General features: G+C 36.9%; 1 protein-coding gene across 1 annotated transcript in view; it reads left to right on the top strand.

The window, feature by feature from the left end:
- The window catches only part of LOC113227420 (putative ferric-chelate reductase 1 homolog), a 67,396-nt gene that overhangs the window by 7,148 nt on the left and 33,980 nt on the right, over window positions 1-26,268 (top strand). The window lies entirely within an intron of this gene.

Below are 26,268 nucleotides of genomic sequence, written 5' to 3'. Positions count from 1 at the left end.
TTTTTCCGGATTTAAATCGCGTATATTTGTTTTTTCAAACAAACCGATGTTTCGGGCCCTTTACAGGTCCCATGGTCACGGTTGAATGGGACCTGTAAAGGGCTCGAAACGTCGGTTTGTTTGAAAAAACAAATATACGCGATTTAAATCCGGAAAAATAGTTTCATTTCCTATTCAATGTCAAATCATCGTTATGTCATAGGTAAGCAAATCATTAGTAAGGCAGATTCCCCTGAGAAGAATGAACGAGAAATTCTAGTGGTTGCTGTTTGTGCCTCGAGAATACCTGCAAGAGCTAAACGGGTCACTACCACGGAATTTCATCATCCAAGTACGCAGAAGCTATTACATATACCTTTAGAATAAAGTTTTTGTTTCTCTAAACTTCGTAAATAGCAAATTTTGAATATCACCCAAAATCTTATTATAGAGGCCTGTAATGAATTTGTGACTTTGTGAAGACGACTGTCAAGAACAGTATTTTTATTCCTCGTATTAATGTTATGTCTATCAGTATTTTTCATAAAAAACAATACTATTCGTCTCAACATAAATTACATTTTCATAGATGCATTGTGACGCTAGTGTAAGAATGTTAATCTCTAAACTTATCTCTCAAAGACACTCTGGAGCCCAGATTATAAATTGCCCTAACCGCACATTTCTGCAGAACAAAGATTCTATTAATATCGGCGGCGGTACCCCAAAGCAAAATTTCGTATGAAATTAAAGTGTGAAAGTAGCTAAAGTAAACCAATGTAACGGTTTCGACGCCTGAAAGTTTTCGTATTTTTTTAATCGCGTACACTGCAGAGCTGAGTCGGTTTGATAACTTAGGTACTTGTATGTGGACCCCATCGAAAACTAGCGTCTATAGTTATACCTAGGAACATAACTGTATCTACAAGGTAAAATTTTTCGTTTCCCCTTCCTTTATGGCAAAATGTCCCATACGACATTTCAAATTTCTACCGTCGATATTGTATGTGCGTGCTACCAGTTGTAGCCTCTGGTACGATAAACGTCAACTACACGTGCTAGCTTTGCAATGGTTTATGCCTAACCTAGTTTAAGTTGCCTAATCTAAGTACGTTATGTCGGTATAAGCTAAGCACATATATTTATAACTTAATTTCTAATAGAAGCGACTTTACTACGGTTCTTCTATTAAAAACAAATCATCTCCAATCCTCTCTAATTGTCACTCATCAAAAAAGTTCACGGACGGACGGTTTTAAACGTCTTTCTTTTTCTGATAATCTCTGACCGAATTCGTAATAAACTCGTACGTCAAAGAACTAAATTAACCGACATAACTCCGAAACAACTAAAGTAACGACAAATCTTCTGATCTACGAAAATCTGAGGTGACCGTAGACCGGTTTTGTGTGCAGGAGGGCTGATGACCGATGAAGCAGATTAGTTCTGGAATGGCGACAAGATCAAAGCAAATGTAGTTTAGTACGCGCCCAGAAGCAAGATGGACGGACAACCTGAGCAAAGTGGCCGACACTGTATAGTTGACACCTATAAGTCCCAATTTTGTTTTGGTTCTCAATTCGTGTATTTTTTTAGATGCTAAAGAAAAAAAGCATTTAATGTTATGTGATACTTTAAATACCCTATTGTCAACAAAGAATGTTTACCGTTTGTAAATATCTGCGTGTAGTCTGCTAAACCATTAAGCTAATTAGATAATACACTGTGAAAATAGGCAAGTACTCTGTACCACAGTTTTACAGTCCATACAGGTGCGCAACGAATGTACCTACTTATTCAGAGTAACGGAGCAGCCAATATAACCTATACATCTCACTAATCTCACTAATTCACTAACTCACTCCTCTGAGAAGAACGGTCAAGACAAATGGCCCAACACTGGGGAACCCACATGTCTTCTGAGATACGGTACAATGCCACGAAGAAGTTTAATAATATAATCATAATTACCAGACAACCACATAAATTACCTGGTACCTTAGAATAATAACGCATAGAATGATAGTTTCATATCAAACGAACTGTCACAAGTGAGGCAAAAATCAAATTCATGTAGGCTAGTTTTAGTAGTAGGTTAATTTTCGGTTTTAGTGAATATTTATATATAAATACAAGTTGAAACGCGTCACTTCCTTGTGGAACGTGATGTTAGTATCTAATATATGTTTGTCTGACGTATTTGTACACTCATTTACCGCACTTTTTGTCATTTTTAGCTAAAATTCTTGAGCTGTTCACGGTGCAAGTTGACCTTGAGCACTGAAGGCCCGCCCGCTCATGTAGGCCCATTGGGAGCGCTTCAATTTGCCTCACTTAGCATGTGCGGGCTAGGTTTCTATGCGTTATTATTCTAAGCCTGGTACTTTAAAAAATAAAAATAAGTGCGCATTGGACCTCATAATGGAAAGTGACGATGAGGTCGACGTTCGCCTTGATAAGGCCCAAGTAACAGTGTTCAGGAAATAAATCTGCAACCAGAGAATTCCACTCCACAGCCGTTCGCCATTTAAATGTGAAAGTGTAACGCATTGATCGAATTTTTGGAATATCCACGTACGTACACTATACTTATTATACGTTGTACGTACGTAACGTAACGTAACGTAACTCCAACCTACATCTAGTCCCATGATGACGGAATTAAATCGTGCAATTCCATCGCACACTCATTGATATATCCTGTAGAATACCGACAAGCAGGCACTTTATGGCGGTGTTCAAGGTCCTGTAGCATCGCCTCTACTTAATCGGAGTCACCTATAATTCTCTTGACGCGCTTTTCAAGTAAATCCAAATTGATATTAAGCAGAACCTTCCCAAAGGTAGCAACGGTACTCCATACACGGCCGGTATTATGAATACCCGAGTAACGGAACTATTAGAACATCCATATCAGAACCAATTTATAGAAGTTAATTTCCCAAACTGGTTCTACCGGGAATTGAAGCTGGGGGGACCACATCCAGCGTCCACACCAACGATTTAGAAAAAAATATACACTAGTGTAAAGAGCAATTTTACCAGAAATCAAATCTACCTGATTTCTTTTGTTTTGTTAATTTATAAAAAATACATTTTGTTAATTAGACAGATTAAATTAAAAAAACAAACTTGAAAACGCTCGTAGAATAGACATTCAATCTCATTTAATTAAAATATAAAGCGAAACTAAAGATCGAAACTGGTAAAAAGATAAACCACGTTGCAAGGTCTCCTTTGTCACGGTGTGCGACTCAGCGCGTGTCAATGACACAAATTTTGGCGGAAAACAATGTGACAGCCATGACCGCTGACAAGTTGACAAAAATGGTGGTGATAGAAAAAAAAACTTTTGAGGCTATCTATGCTGTCCATTTCCATAATTGCAAATTTGAATGCAAAATAAATGTGAAGCAAGGTGTACTTAATTCTTTTCAAAGGATTTTGACACTTTGTATGTTTTAAATAGAAAGCCACCGTGAGACTCAGACATGTTAACTAAAAATAACGGATAACTCACGTATTTAAGTCGAATTTTTGCTCGACATGTTTCAAACCAATTCGTGGTCCTTAATCATGAGATTACGCGGCGGTGACTCCGCGCCACGGAAACTGGGCGCCAAAGCCCTGGCAGCCCAATCACTCGGTACGGCAGCGGGTGCAGGCGGCGTCAGCGAGAATCTACCCTCGTTTGCTTCATTTTTATTACAGTCATATGCAGGATTGCACACTACACTAACAACGTCACTTTCTAAAGTCTCGTCTACACTAACCACTGATGTAGTACCTAATTTCCAGCCGGGGGTACCGACCATCTATTTTGACGATTTTCCGCCCTCACATGCAACTTAGACAGTTGGTGCGTTCACCGAAGGATAAAGAGCCATTGAATGTTCCCGGTGTATATAAGATTCCCTGCTCCTGTGGCAAGAGTTAAATAGGAGAGACCGGCCGTAACATATCCACACGACTAACGGAACACCTACGTAGTATTAAGAACCGGGACAATCAGGGCTCTGCAGTGACGGAACACTCATTGGATCTTTTCGGATTCGACGCACTATATTCGTTTTGATAAAGTATCCGTACTGGCGAGAGAAAAGCATTTCATTCCGCGGAAAGTACGTGAAGCTATCGACATTGGTCGTCATTCGAATTTCAATCGTGATAGTGTATGGTCGGTACCCCCCGGCTGGAAAAAATTTGTAAACCTCCAAGAAACGAGTTTTCTCGCGACATTCTCCTTGGCTATCAAAGCTTCATTATCATCTTCTTCTTTAGTCTTTAGTCACCCACTCTGCCATCCTTATCATAACTAACGCATTAGGATTTTGGTAACTTTCAAATTATTGGCACCTAAAGTTTTTTTTCGCGTTAATCGTAATTTACCGGAAATTATAAGAATTGCGAAGTGTGATGTGGTCCAATCCTACGTATATCTTGGAGCTTTAACTTCGAACACTGTGGTGGATGCGTAGATGAAGTGAAAAGACGTGTGGTAGTATCTAGAACAGCAATGGATAAACTGAAGAAAATATGGGGGAATAGAAACATTACCAAGGCCACTAAAATCTGGCTGGTCCGAACATTAGTTTTCTGTGCGCTGCAGAGACATGGGCGCTCCGTGAAATCGAGAAGAAGATAGACGCTCTGGAAATGTGGTACTGGAGAAGAATGCTTGGGGTATCGTGGACAGACTTTCGTTCAAACTCCAAGAACTCGGCATCAAGCAGCGTCTTGTCTACTGTGGTGCAAACTCGCATCCTAAAATTCTTCGGTCATGTCTCAAGACGGAATTTTGACTCCATAGAGCGTCTTGTTGTGCAGGGCCGAATGGGTACTAGACTGCGCGGAAGGTCACCCATTCGATGGACCGATCAAATAAAATCTGCAGTGGGCGGTATGAGTGCACATGAGTGAGTGAGATCTACATGAGTGCACGAAGGAGGCCACAAACAAAGAGAGATGGCGAGATGTCGTAAGGCAAGCCACATCAGCCGTTAACAAACGTACTCCGTGATGACCACGACCACTCTGTCAAGAGTGATACGAAAGAGAAGAAGAAAGTTTTTTTTACCGACTACAAAAGAAGGAGGAGGTTCGATTTCAATTCAACTGTTTTTTTTATGTGTATGTTACACGATTACTCGTAAACCGATTTTGATGATTCGTTTTTGTTGGAAAGATGGTACCTCAGTATTGGTCCCATTTAATTAGATAGAAACTAGGGGATAAATCAGTTTTCAATAAAACTCAAATACAAATACAAATAATTCCTCAAACTTTTGAAGTCGCTTTTTTCCGCAAAAACGTTATAATTATCATTAACAATAAGTTCCATTCAGATAATTAATTCTTTTAATTGTAATAACATTGATGTTTATTTCTTTTGAAACCACACGATTGACTCACTGTTTATTCAATACATGTGTTTTATGGTTGTCCTTGTTTACTGCGACGCTTCCATCTGTGTATACTTTATTTAATTTACAAATGCCTGTTATTAGAATATTAGTTAAAAAATTAAGAAATCTAGACCCTCCCTTAGATTCCTCGATCTGGACCCAACTGTTGCTATAATGGGCTAATGATCATGATGTTCACACACACACAGGTACATGTATATGTATGTATATATTATATGTCAATAATATTGGATCAATTCGAAATAACCATTTTTTTTACAAAAACAAACAGACCAAGTTGATTACGCACCCTTATACCTAACTGCGTATAAACATCAACTGCCTAGAATACATACGGTATGAGGACCGCGAAGTACGTACTACCTGACATTCTAAACAAAATACTTGTACAGTTGCATAAAGATATCTTTACAAATGCTAAGAACTGCGAACAAGTTTTAAAAACTACTACTTGTTCTGGATGTCGTACTCATAACAACAATGGCGAGTTTATTGTAGGCATTCCACTTTCGTATAAACCTTTTATAGGGTTTTTGAAAGTAGTTTTACCATAAGTTTTAGTTTAAATATTGTGTTTTAAATAAAAAAAATAAAAAATTGTAAACCAACGTCATGTCGTACCTTATCTTCTGTTTTTTGTCGCTATCTTGATTATACTATTTGAGGCTGCGTTGACATCTTCCAAAGTTGTTTCCGACAAAATTTCGTATAAGTTACGTCCACTCCATCTTAAATTAACAACTTTTGCCTGGGTCTGTCATAATCAAATGAAAAATCATAATCGACAATAACTGTAATACTTTAATGAAATGGATGAATTTATTTCAGACAGTAGGTACATGCACAAATAGAGTTACTAGGTTACTTACAACTATATTAGTAGAATGCAATTTCCTTTAATATTACGACAGTCAAGGGCAATAAATTCGTATCGTTTACAGAATTTGAAACAATAATAACAAGTTCCTACGTTTTTATGATTATTACACGTTGAAAATGGTAACCTGTACAGGTCTCATCGCGGTCCCATACCTATCTATACGCGATTATTATTGATTATATTAATACATGATTTTACTACCATAATATTCATATTTTTCGTAAAAATATTCCGGCAATTTTGTTATTATTATTGATACAAAGATCGACTAGGTTGTAGGTCAGCTGGTAAGAGTCCCGGTGTAGCAACAGACGCTGGTTGGAACCCAATCTGATCGAAGGAATTTTGTTCGTGTCATCTGATTTTCATATTAATAATAATAAATAAATATGAAAAATAGGTTTATTTACGATTGAAACAGTAATATCTCCATTTTTAGTTACTAGACTCATTACCTTAGGTAGGAGTTCGAAATTGGAGATTGGTTTAAAAGTATAGTGAACCTAAAACTGTATACTAAAGGTTATCAATATCATACAGCCCGTTTAATTCTTGCACGTAGTCTCGGTCTATGATGCTTAAATTAAGTATTGTAATGATAAATGTATAGAATCTGCCTCAGGAATAAGCAATGTAATAGCCGTAGAGCTCTTTGCATTGACTTACAAATAAAATGACGACGGGTCTAATACAAAAACCACGAAAAAAATGTCCCAAATCAACCTATTTAAACGTAGTGACATGTAAAGGAATATGAAAAAGCTAAACCGTTGAATTGAAATTGTAATGTCATCGCAGTACTGTCTAATTTTGCTTGCTTCGCTGTCAGTCGAACAAACGAAGACTAAAGCGTGAATGACGCTCTGTATACGATTTTAACGCCCTATAAGTTCGGACACTTTTTAGCGCGGACCCGACGTCCATATAATTGTAAGTCAATGGCTCTTTGTGAAAGAGTTCGTCCAGGGAAGTACTGCCACCTTACCAATTTCTGCCGCCAAGCAGTAATGTCAGCATTACTGTGTTCTGGTTTTGAAGGGTAAGGTGCTGGTGAAATTATAGGCACATAGGACTTAGCAACTTATGTCTCAGGGTGCGATTTAAAGCTGAGAGTGACACTGCAACTGTTATGGACAGGCGTGTAGCTTACCATCAGGTGCACGACTTGTTCGTCCCGTCACTTGATATTATAAAAAAATAATTTAGTTTAATCAGTATAACGAGTTGAAGCGTAATTTGCTTAGCTATGAAATAAAGATTATTTGACTTAAATAGCTTTCAACTGGCAGCCTAAACGACTTTTATTTCGTAAATATATTCAACCATTGACCTCTAATGTCTTTCACTCGGGCAAAGGGTGCACAGAGGACGCTAAACCCGTGTATTTTAAATTGCCGGCCTAAGGGCGCCAAGGTGGGCACGCACCTCGGCTCAAGACCCCACTGGAGACTAGCTAACACGACGACTCCATGCTGTTCGTTTGTCTCCGTTCTGCAATGCAGTGTTGTGGTTCACATAACATCGTCATGGCACCAAAAATCTTAAAACTTTACTTCAATAATTCAAATTCGATCAAAATCAAAATAATCTTTATTTCATAGGTAAGCATTATTACACTTGAAATCGTCACATTGGTTAAACTCTATTTATCACACTCTATCTATCTCTCATTCGCAAGGCAGATTCCCCTGAGAAGAATGAACAAGAAACTCTAAGCGTAAATAACATTTGTACACATTCAACATTTCCAATTTATATTTAAAACATCAGTAATCGAGACTACCTCCATGAGCTAAACGGGTTACTACCATTAATTAATTATAATTCTTGGCTTGACTTAGCTAATTTGAAAATAATATAGAATTACGTATGTGAAAGTAATGTAGTAGCAGTAGAGATCCACTTTCATACTTCTTTTAAACGCTCACATTTCTGCTTGGCGGCAGGAATAGGTGTGGCGGCGTAGTGACGGATATATAATGGTGCACCAGATAAAATATGACAAGTACAATAGTATATGTATATGTAACTATAAAAACAAATTTAACAATAATGGAACTAGAATATTAAAATGAATACATGTTGTAAACAATTTAGTTCAGCTGCAAAATCTATTAATTTTAGCAAAGTTGTAAAAATTCAAAAATGTAACAATTTTAAACTGGTTTAAGTAAATTATCTCTCAGTTTTGTAACGTTTCTTTTTATAAGAAAAAATTGAGATGCCCCGAATTTATTGACCATGAGTATATTCCAGCATTAAAACCACATAAAAATGAAATATGTATCTAATAATGCGGAAATATCCCACGTACAAAAAACATCAATGCCAACCGCTTCGATAGAGCTTTTGTGGGGCCATAACATGTGCGAATTACACAAGGCCGTGATAACAGCCCATTTACGGACGTTTGTCACAATTTTATTACTTATGCTATTGGTAGGTCATCTAAGAAAATTCTAAGCAGAATCTTCTCAGATTTTCAACATATGTCAGGGTGACGGGAGTAGTGGTAGTGCCCTTCAGATCTTTGCGGTTTAAAACTCTGAGTGGCACAGCAACTGTTATGGATGGGCGTGTCGCTTACCACCAGGCGCACGACTTCTTCGTCCCGTTACCTACTTGGTACCATAAAAGAATAAAATGGGCAACTCTGAAGTTAAAGGTAAAACTTCATGCAACGGGAAATTATGAGAGTTTTCTGTTTCCACTTATGAATTAGTACACAATTTTTTAACAAACGCCTATTACGTATCACAAGTAACAACAAAACGCGGTGTTTGCAAAATATTCACTACATATACTTCTTGGAGGAGTATAGTAGACAATGTTGGTAAACAAAAGTGAATAGAATTCTACAACATTGTATTCCAGAATAATTATTGTACATACCTAGACTGATAATTGCGATATGCAACGTCAGTACATTACATACAGTTATTTGTAGTGACATATAACCAAAATAGACGAAGACGCGTAGACAAGTGTCGCAGGTCGATACTCCATACTATCTTGCATCCTTTATTATACAACTAATATCTTTTTATTTCTTACTCGCCATTACTAGGAGAATCCACCTTCCAAGTAAACAATACCAAGGATGTAGTCACACGAGTTACGTTGCAAATAATAGTTGCATTTCTTTTTTAATCAGTTCACGGAACTGGATACAATTTCAATTTCGAAATAGACTAACTGTTTAACTAAAGCCAAGACAGGGTAAAAATGAACGTTCAATGCGCAAACGGGTTCCCAGCGTACAAGCAGCTAGTATTTTTTTTTATAAATACTATGTGACGGGTTGAACCAATCGCGAGCTTAGTGGTAAGCGACACACCTATCCATAACAGTTGCAGTGCCATTCAGAGCTTTAAATCGCAAAGATCTTAGGGGCACTGGCACTGCGCCCGTCACCCTGAGACATAAGTTGACAAGTCCCATGTGCCTGTAATTTCACCAGCACCATTACCCTTAGAAAATGCTAACTTTACTACTCGGCGGTAGAAATACGTAAGGTGGCAGAACTTCCCAGGACGAACTCTTTCACACGGACCTCTACTGCTACTAAACTGTTCTGGAGAAGCGTGTCGCTTACCACCAAGCGCACGACCTGTTCGTCCTATTACTTAGTACCATAAAAAAAATCGAATGTTTTGGGGAAACAGATAACAAAACTTGCCGGAGATCATAGAACCTGAGAGTACGTCATAATTAAATCGAAGAGCATAGCACGCGTTGAATTCTGCTGTATGCCAACTACACGCTATATCTACAAGTGATGCAGTTGAAAAGAGAAAAAAAATTTTGAAGATCTTAATTGAGAATCGTTGGTTTCCTGGCCTCAGTGTAATTATAATATGAAACAATACCTTAACGAATGCGTAATGCCTACGCATGTTTCTCAACTCATCATTTTAAATTACAACTACATAATTATGTTGTTTACATAAAATCAGAGCATTATTGAACTTAAAAAGTGTCACGTTACGTAGAGTTTTTAAAAATTAGTAGAAGTGTAAAAACCTGGTTTAGACAATCACTTGCTTTTGACCTATTTTCTCTTGAGATAGATAAATGGATAAGAAGCTTTGCCAAGGCTCTATCGATTGCCTTGTTAACATCAGAGATGCATGCGTTGCTCAGGATTCAATACAGCACACTCGTTTTTCTGTTACTTCATAAAATTTTATAATATCTTTGTCCGAAGGTCACTTCTACTCTTCCTTTCTATGTTACATGGCTTGGTAACAATGAGAGGCTGACATTTATTTTTATATACGAAATAAACTCAAACTACAAAGCGTTTCGCTTGCACATTTATATGGCGAACGGCTATGAAGTACAATTCCCTGCCTGCAGTTGCCTGAACGGTATAACTTGGGCCCTTTCAAGGCGAGAATAAATAGGCATTATTTAGATATGCATGCTCCGTCGTGTACTTCATCGTTACTTACTATCAGGTAAAATGGAGGTCATATGACCTTTTTTACTAAAACGTTTTGATATTTGTTAATTAAAAAAACTCAAAACTTTGAGTTGGTTTTTTTACTTAAATTTAGACAAACTTTCGGTTTGTAAATACGAAACACTTCCTTAGATTCTTCTAGACTTTCTCGAAGTCAAAGTTGTTTTTATGAATCTCAGCTATAAAAGATCGTCTTGTGATTTGTTCCTGTCTTTTAATTCTGTCCTAGTTCTTACAGAGAACTTCCTTCTACGTTTACCTGAAAAACAAAGTAATTTGCAAAAAAGACAAGCAGTATTTATTGAATATTGGCAAAAGCAGGAAAACAGTTGCAGTGCCACTCAGAGCTTTCGCAAAGACCTTAGGGGCACTGCCACTGCGCCCATCACCCTGAGACATAAGTTAACCAGTTGCATGTGCCTGTAATTTCAACATTAACCTTACCCTGAGCCGGAACGCAATAATGCTCAAATTACTTCTTGCGGCAGAAATAGGTAAGGTGGTAGTACTTCCCTGGACGATCTCTTTCAACAAGGACCTTTTTTCACCTCGTACTCAGTAGCAGAAGAGGTCTTCTGCTACTGAGTACTAGGGAGAAAGGAGGAGGGAGAAATCTAAAGGAGGGTTCACCTTACACAGGTACATTATTGTTATTAAAAAACATTTTTTACAAAAAGAAAACTTATAAATTAAAACTTAGCGGTACAACAAAAAACTGAATAGGTTTATCCGTACACTGCGTTTCATTGACTAACCCGTTTGCTTACGTACGCTTACCCACTACCATAAAAACAACCACTACTCGAGTAAAAGACCTGTGAACGAAAATAATAAGTTATAGCGAAATAGATAAATACCCTCGAAGTGGTGTTACAATAAAAACAGTCACTCACGTATACAGGACGTTCAAAGTTTATTTAATAAATATGATTTACATGTATATGTAGATACGTATGTATTTGATATAACAAATCAAATATATCAATAATATTGGATCAATTCGAAAATATCCTTTTTTTAACTAAAACAAATAGACCAAATCGATTACGTAGGTGCGGTCGATAATCGTCTACTTTCACAAACGCGTGACTTAAGCGGCGATGCAATTGCGATGCAAACGCGATGCACGTTAATGATTGAACATAAACGACTGCTTCGATACGAATTTTAAAATTCTCCGTGTGTAACCGGTGTAACTCATCGGCCACGAACGCTTCAAGCGTCAATTCGCTGAAAGCGTTAATTTCAAAGTAATACAACCACGAAGTTTAGTCTTCGGTAGTGGGGGGAAGTCAAATATAATTCTTTTTACGAATGAAATTGTTAATAACGTTTAATATTGTTGGTGGAATACACTTTTGAATGTGTATTAATAATATCAATGCAAGTTAATAACTATTTACTTTCAGTGGTAATCAAATAACAAATAAAAACTAAATAATTTGTTACAAACGCTGTTTCGTGCACTCCATGGTACTTTTTTGTATAATCGCGCGAAATTTCAGTGCAAGTTACAGTGAAATCACCTTTAAAAATCATGTATTAGATAAAATAAAATCATGGGACCGTCGCGACACTTGGCCCTCGCGTTCGAGGGCGCAAAGCGGAGTTCGCGACGACACGCCTCCAAAAAGCTTGCATCCCTCGCGGCGCAAACGAGGTAAATAAGCTTTTTATTTTTTTATTGCTTCACAACATCATTTTATAATTGCACCATTTACACCCGAATTTCCGATCACTAGGAAAAATATAACTGTGTCAACCGTGATCATGGGACCTGTAAAGGGCCCGAAACGTCAGTTTGTTTGAAAAAACAAATATACGCGATTTAAATCCGGAAAAATAGTTTCATTTCCTATATAAATATTCCATTTTGATCGCGTGCACACTAGAGAGCACCAGGGTATTGATTGCACACGGGCGTTACTTGGGCTAGTGCCCGCGCTGACTACAGTCAATCCAAATTGGCCTAAAACCATTCTTATATAACCCCTATACCATTATTTTTTTTTAGCCCTGCGCTCGGGAATCCCTGTATCGAGATTGCCATGGACACACTCAAATTACACCCAAACTGACGAGAGAAATAAATGTTGGCCATTTCTCCCGGCCCGGTCATCGAATTCGTGACCTCAGCTTGGCAGACCAGCTTGATTTTGATTGCCTCTCTCGATCGGAAACTGCGTCTTTTCCGAGTCGAGGCTCATAATTGCGATTCACAATTGGCCGATCGGAAACTTTTGACATTTCTAATCGGAACAATAGTTGATTGAACTCACAAATTAGAAAGATATAGTAGGAATCAGGTTCATCTTCTCGCTCAGAAACACATCTGATTTCGAGACTCAGAATCAGGACGCTGCATGGCAACCGCTCGGCCACGGAGACAGTTTATTGTAATATAACAACAATACAATGGTTTACAAACAATAAGGAGCGAATCAAAATTATTACATAAACATTCTCTTCACAGTTTCTCACATATCTCAAAGTTATTCGACTTGTAACATTTAGTGTGCTACGCTAAGACCTTGTCTTTATTTAAGCATTATGGATGTTGTGCTAATAGTAGTAATTGTTGTTGGAACCTTGTAATTTGTGAATTGCTTTGACCTAACCGACTATACCGTTTAAAGTTAAAAGTAAAGCTATTTGTAAAAGTGTTCGTACCGGGAAGTACTGCCATCTTACCTATAGCAGTCAAACAGTAATCTAAGCATTACAGGCATATGGGACTTGGCAACTTATGTCTCGAAGTGACTGGCGCGATGGCAGTGACTCTCAAATGTTTGCGATTTAAAGCTCTGAGTGTCACTGTAACTGCTATGGACAGGCGTGTCGTGTTGCCTATCACAAACTCGAATTTTTTCCCGAAATAACGTTTGTTCGAATTTTCATTACACCGAAAACGACTTATAACGAAACCGTTGTTCTTTCAGAATATCGACTCATCCGAAGAACAGAGTCCGATGTGATTATATAGCGAAAAGAGAATAAGTACGTTACGAGAACAATTTCGTTATTCAAACTAGGTCCTATGTAAAGGTATTTTGAGAATTTATATATCTTACTTCGTTTCGGAAATATGAAATCGAACAAAGGTCGATCTGACATCCACAGCGAAGAAGAACTAACGAAATGTACTATGTCCTAAGAACAAGTAGTCTTACACATAGACCTTTGTTCTACGGATGTGTCGATATGTTGGATGTTTAATCGCATAGACACGATTAGGTTCGGTTAGGTTAGGTTTAAAAGAAAAAACATTTTCCTCTCAAAATTACTTTCGAAGTTATGAAAATTCGAGCAAACGTTAGTTCTGGAAAATGTCATTTCGGACCACTGATAGGTAACCCGTCCCGTCACTTGTTATCATAAAAAAAGTAGGAAGCGAAATTAGTGAATATTTATAGTTTATGAACTTATAACCAACTAAATAACATATAGAACCACTTGATGGATCATTTGGCGTTTTTTAACGCGGTGGCGTTAGTTCCTTTATTTGCTTTGGTATCGCTATGCAATACTTGCAAAAAATTTTAGTACAATTGTTAATTTCTCATACATAAAATAAATGCGATATGAGTGGACGACATTGTCAAAGTTGCGGGTAGTAGATGGCACAAACTACGGGAGGCCTGTACCCAGCAGTGGGTGAAGTCGGGCTGTGGATGATGATGATGATATAAAATAAATAAACGTAACCGCACTTAAACATGAGCTCAAAATTAATTTTGATCTTAATCATCTTTCTTAGTCACTATGTATTTTTTTATTTGATTAGTAGATACGCTAACCACATATGACATTGATATTATGTTTTACCGGTAAAGGATTGCCATTTAAACCACTGTTTCTACTAAATCTAACAAATTGTTGAAAGTGTACGAAAAATAATATAATAAGTTTTAAAACATTATTTAAAACATTTTTTTGTGCCTGCTGCAAACAAATAACAAACGCATCAATTATTTGTGTAGCCAAGCCCCAACATCACCATTTCTACTAATTTTCTGCCAAATTTTTTTACAGTGCCGCGCCATCGAATACAATAGTCTTCTATTAAGAAACTCCTCAATAATTAGCTCAAGACCTCAATAATTAGCTTGTAAATATTATCAACACCTTGAATATAATGCGTACACATTATAGCTAACGGTGATAAGTACAGTGTAGTAGGCAGATGATTACGTGTAGTGTTGCTTTCCTTGACATAACATCGCGGGACTCGATGACACAGCGCTATTGTTTAGCTATGAGGTACAGTCGTAAACTATAAGTCCTAGCTGATTGCATTAAAATCACACGATATCATTTGTTATTCACTTTTTACTTGATTAAAACAAAATAACGATAGTTTAAAAAGGGTTAAATAGTTAAAATTTACCAAAACAATTATCAAAACCATAAATACTAATTGATAAATTTATATCTTCAGTAATAATGAAATTAGTTTCCTGTAAGACTGCCCTCTTTCATGAAAATATTCGACGACCTCGGCGGCCCAACGGTTTGCACTAGAGGCACTGGATGAGGAGGTCCCGGGTAGGACACGTTTCGTTCTACCGTCGCACTTCCCGCCAGTAGAGTCCATCCCTACATCTTAGATACCTGGCATTGTAAGACCACGCGGGCATCTCGTTCATTCCTTCCTCGAACCTGTAAGATGTGGAATGATCTTCCTTCTGAAGTATTTCCTTTGCACTATGACATGGGGTTCTTCAAAAAGCGTGTTTACAGGGCTCTGAAAGGCTGGCAACGCATAGACAGCTCATTTGATGTTGCAAATGTCCATGGGCGACGACGACCATCTCCCATCAAGTTCCTCGTCTGCTCGTTTGCTTCCTTCTTTACATAAAAAAGGACCAATTTATGAAATGAACTCTACTTAATTGTAATTTTTTATTGAATGTTAAGATGTTTCACCTCCATGATATCCAATTATTTTTTGTGAAATTACTCCACTAATTATTAAACAAAGATCGAACAATCAGAAAAAAATCACTTCGATCCAGTTGGATTCGAACCAACGTCTCCCAGCAAAGCGTGCCAGACGCTATGCCAACTAAGCCACGGAACGAACCAACAGACCTCACCATTTTTTCCATTATGTTTGTTGTTGTTGTATTCACGTTTGTTGCAGATCATTGTTTTCTAAATTGGTTCGTGCTCTGGGAAATTCCCCAGTGCGAATTCCGTTGTCATGGTACTCATACAGGAACTCCCTAGGTGGTGTGGCACATTATTTGTACGATGACACCAAAACTGTACAATAAGCTTGTTCGTCCCGTCACTAGCTATCATAAAAACAGCTACCACCTATACTTGATACAAATAACATTGCTAGTTATAAAAAGCGTTTATTTATTACAAAAGTCAGCGATTATTTAAATGATCGTAATATAGCATAATAGTTAACTTGGATAAAATATTGACATGCATGAGGTTAAGAATTGAAATTAAGATTTGATATTTTTATGAGTAATTAAAGTTTAGTACAGACTGTTAAATTAATTTAATTAAGTAAAATTGCCGTAAAACTACTGACACAATAATGTTATTTAATACCTCCTGGACGTGTGTAAGCCGGGACCTCAGATATGGTGACACCATGAAAACCGATGAGCTCACCACTCGACGTCCGAGGTTGTCATGACATCCTGAATTCGGTTAATATTTCACTGTTGTTGACGTCCCGCTTATTCAACATAAGTCCTGCACACTAGACTTACGGTGCTGAGACATGGACGCTCACACAGAAAACTGTGTAAAGAATGATACTTGCACAAAGAGCCGTGGAGCGATCCATGCTCGTCATTCGGCATCAAACTTACAGATCGAGTTCCAAACGTACACGATATAGAAGATCAGTAGTCTTAGCATGAACCCGACCCAAAAGTCATCTCTTCTTCAAACTGCAATTGCTGTAACTCTTTATTTTCTCGAGATTTTCTAGCGAAATTAAAATGGACTGAAGCGATAAACGAATGGTGGCCAAGGAATGGTTATAGAAACATAAGACGTCCTGTAGCGAGATGAGTGAACGACATCGTTAGGGTTGCGAGCCGTGTATGCGTACGATCAGCACAGGGTCATGATGGATGGCACAAACTACGGTAAGTGTACAGGCTGGGTATACCCAGCAGTGCGTGAAGTCGGGCTGTAGATGATAATAATAATGACACAAAAATCTAGATTTAAATCAGCATTTTTAGCTAAGCCCCTTTCCCTTATTAACTCGTCATCAAAAAAAACCCAAAATCAATTAACACGGTAAACCTCTAAAGTGAATACATAACAATTAATTATGTAAAAGTTTTAATTGCCGTAGAATTATATTTTCCACTGAACAGTCCGCCTTTACCTATACATAACGACGTTACCGTTAATTCCGTTCCAACATTTGCCAGCGGCTGATTCACCGAAATTACTTAGTACAAACACGTGTAATACAAGAAATGCGAGTTCGATTTTTTTAACTAGATGGCGTGGTAAGCGCAGAGTTTAAATTTAATTTGAAACGTCAAATCAATTTAATGTAGTCCACTTTCCAATTTTTCATTATTTCACAGAAACTCTACGTTTAGTAAGTTATCTAGACTAATCTGGAGCACGACTTCTTCGTCCCGACACTTGATATTATAAAAAAAATCTAACGTTATATACAAATCGCGATAGCCTAGTGATTTGACCTACCGCCTTTCAAGCAGAGGCCTCGGGTTCGAATCCGGACGAAACCTCTGAGTTTCTCGGAATGCGAAATTTAATTTCAAATTTACCATGAGCTTTTCGGTGAAAGAAAACAACGCGATGAAACCTATCCCTCGATGAAGCTTCACAAGCCTCGAATAATCGTGAAGTGCCGAACCCGCACTGGCCCAGCGCGTAGCGGACTCTGGCCTAAACGCCTGAAAGTAGCCCCGTGCCCAATAGTGGGACGTATAAATGGGTTAATGTAGATTTTGAGTATTTATCTTAAGTATTATGTTTGATGTAAGTATTGGTGTAAATAAAGATAACATATTATAACATTATGTTAATATTATTTAAAATTGATTATTCAAATGCCAATGATGAATTTTAATTTTTTAATTTATTGAGTTTGGCTACGAGGTCATCAGCTTCAATGAATAACAAAATATTTGTGGTCGTAGACGAATATAATAAAGGCAATCTGTGGCGCAGAATACCAAACAACATACCATAACACGAGATAGTTAAGTAATGCTATGGCTTAGTGCGTAGTCACACCATTCCAACTGCTACTTTGCCGTTCTGAAATCGCAACGCACATCGTGTGACTATGCACTTAGTGGTTAGGTCTATGAATTCTATGTCGCACCCACAATATAAGAGTTTTTGAAAAGGTGACAAAATAACAAGTTCTTAGGTTTTCGCGATTGTTTTGTGTTGTTGTTTTTGGATCGCAATAGCGTATATTTGTTTTTTCAAATAAACCAACGTTTCGGGCACTTTACAGGTCTTATGGTCATGGCTAACTGCAAACCTCCCTTTATTTGAATTGAATTTAATTAAAAAATTCATATTGTTAATCTAAAATAATTTTGTAAAACACATGTCATGTAGCGTAAATTGGAATGTTTCTTTGAAAAATTTAAATAATAAGATGGTATTAATTAGTAACTTTTGTCAACCTTATTACGGTTTTCACACAATTAAATACATGTTTAAGAGTCTATACATATACATCCTCAAATGGCTTTGGTTGATTCCGAATGTGTAGAATCAATCGCTTTGAAAAAAATGTATAGTAAAATTGAGGATATAGACTGAGTATTACTATACATTGTGAAAACACGATTCCAATTTTCACGATAAATAAAAACACAAACTTACCTGGAAATTTTACAAGAAAACCGCTGTATTCTATAGGTACTAATGATTTTTTTTTTATAAACTGAACTAAACAGAACACATATTTGTAAAAAACGTTTGTAAAAAAAATCTGGAATAAAGCCAGTGTCCCTGCCGGTCGCCCCAAGCAAAATGAAGCGTATTATTATAATAGTACGGCAAAAATTTTATTCGAACTAAGGTACTATCGACTCTTAATAGCAAATCTTTATTGCCCTGTTACATGTTAACCCCGTAAAAAAAACGTAAAATTTTTTACATAAAATAAAAAGCTGTTTATAACTGCATAATTTAAAACTAATGTGGTTTTTGTACGCAAGCACTGACTGGGTCAGATTATAGGTCCATTATCTTTAAACACCTATTGGATGTTACCTCTGACCCTTCGGTATACAGCTTGGTACAGTACAGCAATATAAAGTAATATTATTACTAGAACGTAAATATAATACTATAAGCAACCCAAACCGGCCGTCATGGTCGAGTGTTAACAATACGGGTCCCACGCGAATGTATCGCAGGTTACTGACAGTTCAAGGTCTGATATCTACCAGCTTGAGTCAGAAGTATGGAATAGTTCGAGTGTAACTAAACATAATGATTGATAGAGTTTTATCGTAGGGTAATAAAATGAATAGTACAACTCGCGCTTCTTCGGCGAGCCAATGCCTACACGCTGCTCAGATCGTAGGGTTGTCTATAATCCTCCACTGCAAAACAAAAATTTATATTAAAGGCTATACAGCTTCTGCGTACTTGAATGACTAACATCCGTTTTAGTGACCCGTTAAGCTCCTGCAGATTTCTCGAGCCAAGATGTTTGAAATACATATTTACAAAGAGCAACCCCTACAGTTTCTTGCTCATTCTTCTCAGGGGAATCTGCCTTAATGAGCGGTTAAGTTTAATCAATATAACGATTTCAAGTGAAATTTGCTTACCTATGAAATAAAGACGAATTTGAATTTCAATAAACCTTTCTCAAATACAGTATTTACACATAGATTTTTTTGTATGTACCTACAGCGCGGTTTGGTTTCTTGATTATGGAAGTATGATTGATTATGTAGTAGAAATGCTGAACGATTCTGCGTTTGTGGCACTCTTGTTCAAATAACCATACACGGCAATAAACAAGTCTACTATTAATAATATAATGTTATTTTTTAAACACCGAGCGAACACTTCAATTCTATAAAGAAAGAATGGACAACCCGCGCTATGCAACGCGAGTGCATTGTGAGATTATACGAATGTGTGCGACCGGACAAAGCGCTCAGCGGGTTTCAGATATAGTCAGCAAAAGTGTCAAAACAAACAATGCAACAATGTCTTAAAAAATAATTTTTGGTAAATTTATTATATTTTCTAAAAACCCATGGAACAAAAAATATTGTTTATCAAGTTAGTAATTAACAAAGTAAATAAAAAAATTTGTCTGTTACAACCGTTACTCAGGAAAGACAATAATATATAAATAATATGACAGATCCCGTGCGGACACTGTATACATAATGTAACACACTGTACATATTAATGAATTGGACACGTGTCGTCGCTTTCTCCACACTCGTAAGTTACATACGTATTTACTCGTAAAAATATTTGTTACGCATCGGCTATTTTCTTTCTAAACGTTGTTTGTTGGAACGTTTCTAATTTTATTTAATAACGCGTCTTTGTTAAAATGAACATAACAACGCATTCTATAAACTATGAGATATATATGAGATGTACATATAATAATAATAATAATAATAATAATAAACGAATTGAGGACACACAAACAGGACTTTTTTAAAAAAGGAGGTTAAAAAAATGATATTTATTTTAATGTTGCGAATACCTAGGCTAGGTTAGGCTCGACGGCCGGTTGAAAAGTTTCGGCTTATTTTAAAGGATCCATGTTTAGGTTTAGATAAACATAGACTGGCATTCTATTTCAATGTACTGTGAACACTACAATGTTTAACATATGTAGTTATTTCACCGTGTCGTTTGCATGTTACCATTTTGCAATATACGTACTTAAAAATTGTAATGCAACGCATTAATAAAATACTCAAGCTGCCAAACAGGTTGTTTGCGACATCATTCATTAGGTATAAGAGGGCAGTGCTGCTATCGCGCTCGACGCCATTGAAGTTTAATTCTTTTCACTAAGACTTTTTATTATTATATCAAGTAACGAGCCCAGCAAGTTGTGCGCCTGATGGTAAACGACGTTCCTGTCCATAATAGCGTGTTTACACAGTCTCGACCGCCGCCTTCGGCAGACTACTTTCCCTTGTCGATGGGGGCGCAGTCAACTCGCTATTTACACCGAAATAAGAATTAAATCCAATAAATAGGAAGCGGCATCTCCCTGTAATAAGATTGCGATCCCGATCTGGTAACGAGAGGCGGTGTAAATTCTCTAAAAAGGCCTACTTCCTGCAGTAATAATATGCCAGATACCCACACCAATTGTCTGGTCTCAAAAGAGGTCCCCAGAAGTCGTCAGATAATAATATAGTAATATGTTTTATACTATGTCTACACACAAACAAACATGAAAAAATACATCCAGTCTTACTAAATTGTAGGGATGGATAGAAGTGTCTAGTGTCCGTCTCGGTCTGTATAATACTGATAGTTGAAACAGCCGACGACAAAGGCTGTTATAGAGGTAGAAGAACACTTTATTATTTTAATGCCTTACCGTTTAACACGGTGTTTCTCTAATTAAAACAACTTTTGGAAATTGTATGCCAGTAATAATTTACTTTTTTATTATTATTTTATATGGCCTTCTAGAATAACAGCTTAACTCAAAAACATCTACTTCATTATCAAAACGCCCAATGGATTCTTGATATAAAATTTAGCACATTCTGACTACAAGTGTGTAAGAAATAAAATAAATATTATTTTGGCTTTATCATTGTTTTTTATAATTTCAGTACAGAGTACCAAAAAAAACGACTTCTAAAGTTCGTGGAATTACATCTATTTGCCAAGTTTTATAGAAATCGATTACCGGAAAGTGCGCCCAACCGGATTCATCCCCTAGTTTGCCACTCTGTGAGGTGGAATATTTTCTTCAAACTTAAATGGGACCAATACTGAGGTATCCTCTTTCCAACAAAAAAGGAATCATCAAAATCGGTTCACAAATGCCGGAGTAATCGCGTAATATACATACAAAAAATATAGAGTCGAATTGAGAACCTCCTCCTTTTTTGAAGTCGGTTAAATAGCAGCGATTTATTCTACTACCCATTATTTTGATTTGGGGCGAGGCCGCAGACATTAATAGAATCTTTGTTCTGCGGAAACGTACCGTTACTGCAATTTCTGGGCCCCAAAGAGTCTGAGAGACACATATTTATGAAAATAATCAAAATAAACTGGCTGCTCTTGACAGTCGTCTGCAAAAAGTCACAAATTCATACAAAGGGTAATGTATACGCATCTATAATAGGATTCCGGTTGACAAAAACTTAATACCAAATGTTATTTATTATACAGCTTCTGTGTACTTGTGACATTTGAAATAAATATTGTAGATGATAAATGTATACAAATGTTTATTTACAAAGAGCAACCCCAAAAGTTTCTTACTCATTCTTTTGAGGGGAAATTGCTTTATGAATGAGTTGTGGAGTTTATAATTGTGTTATGAAGTGTAGTTTGTTTGTCTATGGAATAAAGATATATTTGAATTTGCAACTTTCTTTCTTTTTAACCGACTTTAAAAAGGAGGCAGTTTTCAATTCGACTGTATTTTATTCATGTTGTGAATCGATTTCGATAATTCTTTTTTGTTGGACCCCTTGCCAACCTCAGTAGTGATCCCATTTAAATTTGAAAAAAATATTCCACCTCTAAGGTGGAATATTTCTACCAATTCTACCTAAGGGGATGAACCCGGTTTATTGGATTTCACCCACATCCGTTAATCGATTCCAATAAAACTTGCAAATAGCTGTAACGTACACATCGAAAACGGACAAGCAAACTTTTAAGATCGGTTTTTTTTTATAAAAAGGTTGTAATTAGGTAATTCCATAGCGCAAGTAACACCCGTTACTATGACTAAAGGTCGCATTTAGAAATTCTGCCGGCTAATTGAGTAATGCGAAAGACAGTCTTTTGACACTCTTTGAACTCCTTGAACAAATTGGACTACGCACAAGCAAAGTTGCGCAGAGAAATCCTATCACCCTTTATGTTCCTATGATTAGGACAAATTATAGTCAAAAACCATTTGTAAATAGAGCGTCTCGCCCATTTTACTCCATAGTTAATAAATATAGTGTGGCAGACTTGTTCAACACCAGTACAAGTCCGATAAAACGCTTGAAAGTGATATTTTTTCTCTACAAGTTGTCTACTATACTTGGTACTTGTTGTAACGGGCTGGTGTCCGCAATTCGATGTCAAGGCGCCTATTTTGCGTGTGGTGGGTACAGGGTCCTACTCGTGCCACCCAAGTTCCTCCAGGAATCTCGCAGCCTCCTCGGCTTGCTGAAGACTTCGGGGAGCGACCTCGGCACTCCAAGATTTTTTTTAAATAATATCAAGTGACGGGACAATCGAGTATATAACCAGAAATAGAGACGAAATGTTTAAAAATTTAATTGTTTTGTTCTGAAAACTATTCTACCATGACATTACGGTGACAACTGAGCTCTGATTGGTTAGCCCGAATTCGAAACAATTGACGGGTGTTGTCAATTGTTTCACTTCAAAACGACCAGTTCAACTTGAGCTTTGCTATAATAGGCGAAAATTGAAAAGTTACATAATTAATATTTAATTACCGATGAAATGTGATTCCGATTGTTTTGTAATTAGATGTTTTGTTGTTTTTCCCACACCACCGAATGGAACAGCCTTCCATTGTAAGAGATATTATCTTTATTACAATAAATACAGAATATTTTTGGAATATACGGAAACGTACATATACAGATTAGTTGTTGGCGCTGCGCTGTACTATGTCTACTTTCTAATTTGTGATTTCAGCGCAAACGAGAGTTGATATTCAAAAGTAATATCAGCACCATTTGACTGATGAGTTGCCAGGGATGCATGTCCCTTATTTCCTCTCTATTCCTGGTTATATACGCGATGGACGTGACGGACAATTCGTACGCCTGATGGAGCTTTAAATCGCAAAGATCTGACATAAGTTAACAAGACCCATGTGCCTGTAATTTCACCAGCAAGGTTCTTCGTCCTGTCTGGTGGCCACGCCAGAGCACTGTAGTAGGATGTGCGCGACCGTTTCCTCCCCCTCCATGCCCGTTCTACATAGAGGGTGTAGCTACTATGAACTGTTTCACGTATTTAATTTCGTTATTTATATTTATTATGTTTTTTTAAGTTGTCAACTTACTTTATACCTTGTTTCTATGACTGTAAATAATTATCTGTGGAAATTTTTATGTACTCTCAACATACATGCACTGGTCTGTCAGGCTTGTATTATACTTACTATTCTATTCTTGTTACCTAGCTGTAAGTTTACCAAAAATAATATAATTAAAAAAAAAACAAACAGATTCTGTCTTTCAGGTTCAGTTACTATTTAAGTCCCTGTTTCTATTAATTGTTTGTCAAAGTAAAAAAACTTCAAGTCAGCATTTCTGCTTAAAATCTGACAAAGTTATTAGAATTTTAGTAGCAGTAGAGCTCCTTGTGAAAGAGTATGTTTCCTACCTATTTCTGCCGCTAAACAGTAATGTCAGCATTGGTGTATTTCGGTTTTGAAGGGTAAGGGTGCTGCTGAAATCACAGGCATGTGGGACTTGTCAACTTATGTCTCAGGGCGACGGGCGCAGTGGCAGTGCGCCTCAGATCTTTGCGATTTAAAGCTCTGAGTGGCACTGCAACTATCATGGACAGACGTGTAGGTCACTATCAGGCATACGACTTCTTTGTCCCGTCATTTGATATTACAAACAAAAATATTAAATTCTTGGTACTGTTGTCATTTAAACATTGTTTACTACTTTTATCTCTCCCTCTACTTTAAACTTACTTAAAAGAAGTTTATGAAAGTATGCTGCAACAACCGTACGGATGTTACTTTTTTTTGGAATGACCCAGTTATTAATTTTCATATCGATAGCACAGCCAAATCGACATTAGAATTCGACTACTAACCGCGTACGATTGATGTCATTATTATACCACGATATCGTACACGGAACGAATAATATCCTGCACATTCTCGAAATAGGTAACGGAAGTTCAGTTGACTTCAAAGAACAGAAGGTTAAGTGAATGTCGTTGCGAAAATATACAACCTTCAAAGACGGATCGCATTCTAGTAGTCATTTAAAATTTCAAGTGGATGTGGATTTCATCGTGGCGAAATTGATTGAACACGAAATGGACCGTGGTTATTCAGAGAGTTAATTAGATTGTTTATCATAACAAGGATATTACGTTTGCAGTTGCTATCTTTTGAATTTGTCCCTTACATAAGTCTCTCTCATTAGGTCCCAACATACATGTCTTTTAGTCCCAGTTATCTTTTTCATCCTTCAATTCCTGTTTCTATTTCTATTCTCACTTCTTCACAGTTCATTCGGTCAGACTTTGGAACGCATTTCCCATTCCTGTTTACGTTAGTAAATCGTTAGCTATTTTCAAAGATATAATTAAATAGTACCACTTTTACATTCATTTCTTAGGTATTATAAGTATTATGAAATGTGTATTTATGTCCGGAGATTCTTAAGCCACAAAGTACGCCTTCCAGGTAGTCGTTTTCCCTGAATTTGTCCTTATATAAATTAATATCAGTAAGTTGTATTTATCATTACGCATTATATGAACAAACTATTTAATCTTGCGTTTTTTTGACAGTACTCAAGACCTTAGAATTTATTATTCGCCATCAGCAATACTCTTTTATTCGCATCTAAGTGGTTGATATTGCTACTAAATGTTCACAAATATAGAAGGATTCGAACCGCCTCGAAATTAAAAAGCAACTGTTTTTCTACTGAACTAACACTTAACGGTCTATATCTGAAATTGCCTGTAGACTACAGCGATTTAAAAGGGAGATATTATTCTATTTATTCGTGTCTCTTGATTTTGAAGTAAATATACTCTGCCTTTTCTGGTCTCTGTCAATTACAACATTTTGAAGTTATCAACACTTCCGCTTATTAAAAAAACACTACTTAGCACGTAACTGCTGCTCAAGAATGTAAAGATGTCCTAATAAATGCTAGTTGGACTGATCTTTGACACTACTTTGTCACACTAGTGTGAAACGTAACTAAAAGAAAAAAAGAAAAGGTACTTATGTATTAGAATATAGAGTCTTGGTCAGTTGCAGTCATAATATTCAAAATGTGGAGAATTATAATGTAAAACAGGAAAACTTAATTAACGAGCATATTTCATTAAATGCGCAATTAATACCCGACCTAGGAGTTGTTTATTCCAATCGTGTGAAGTTGACCCCCTAAACGGTGCCCAGAAACGACCTATACAGGTCGTTAGTATACGTTAGTATGCCCACTCTTGACGTAAGTATACTCGGGGAACAATGAATTTTTTTTAACTTTTTGGGGTGGTCAACTTCACACTGCCACCCCAAAACGGCTTTTAGTGGTTCTTTCTACGGCAATCGTTAG

This window comes from Hyposmocoma kahamanoa, unplaced genomic scaffold, assembly GCF_003589595.1.
Source record: "Hyposmocoma kahamanoa isolate Upper Pololo Valley unplaced genomic scaffold, ASM358959v1 210, whole genome shotgun sequence".
In the NCBI taxonomy this organism is placed as follows: Eukaryota; Metazoa; Arthropoda; class Insecta; order Lepidoptera; family Cosmopterigidae; genus Hyposmocoma; species Hyposmocoma kahamanoa.
Note: the sequence above shows the minus strand (reverse complement) of the source record. Positions and strands in the feature narration are given on the sequence as shown.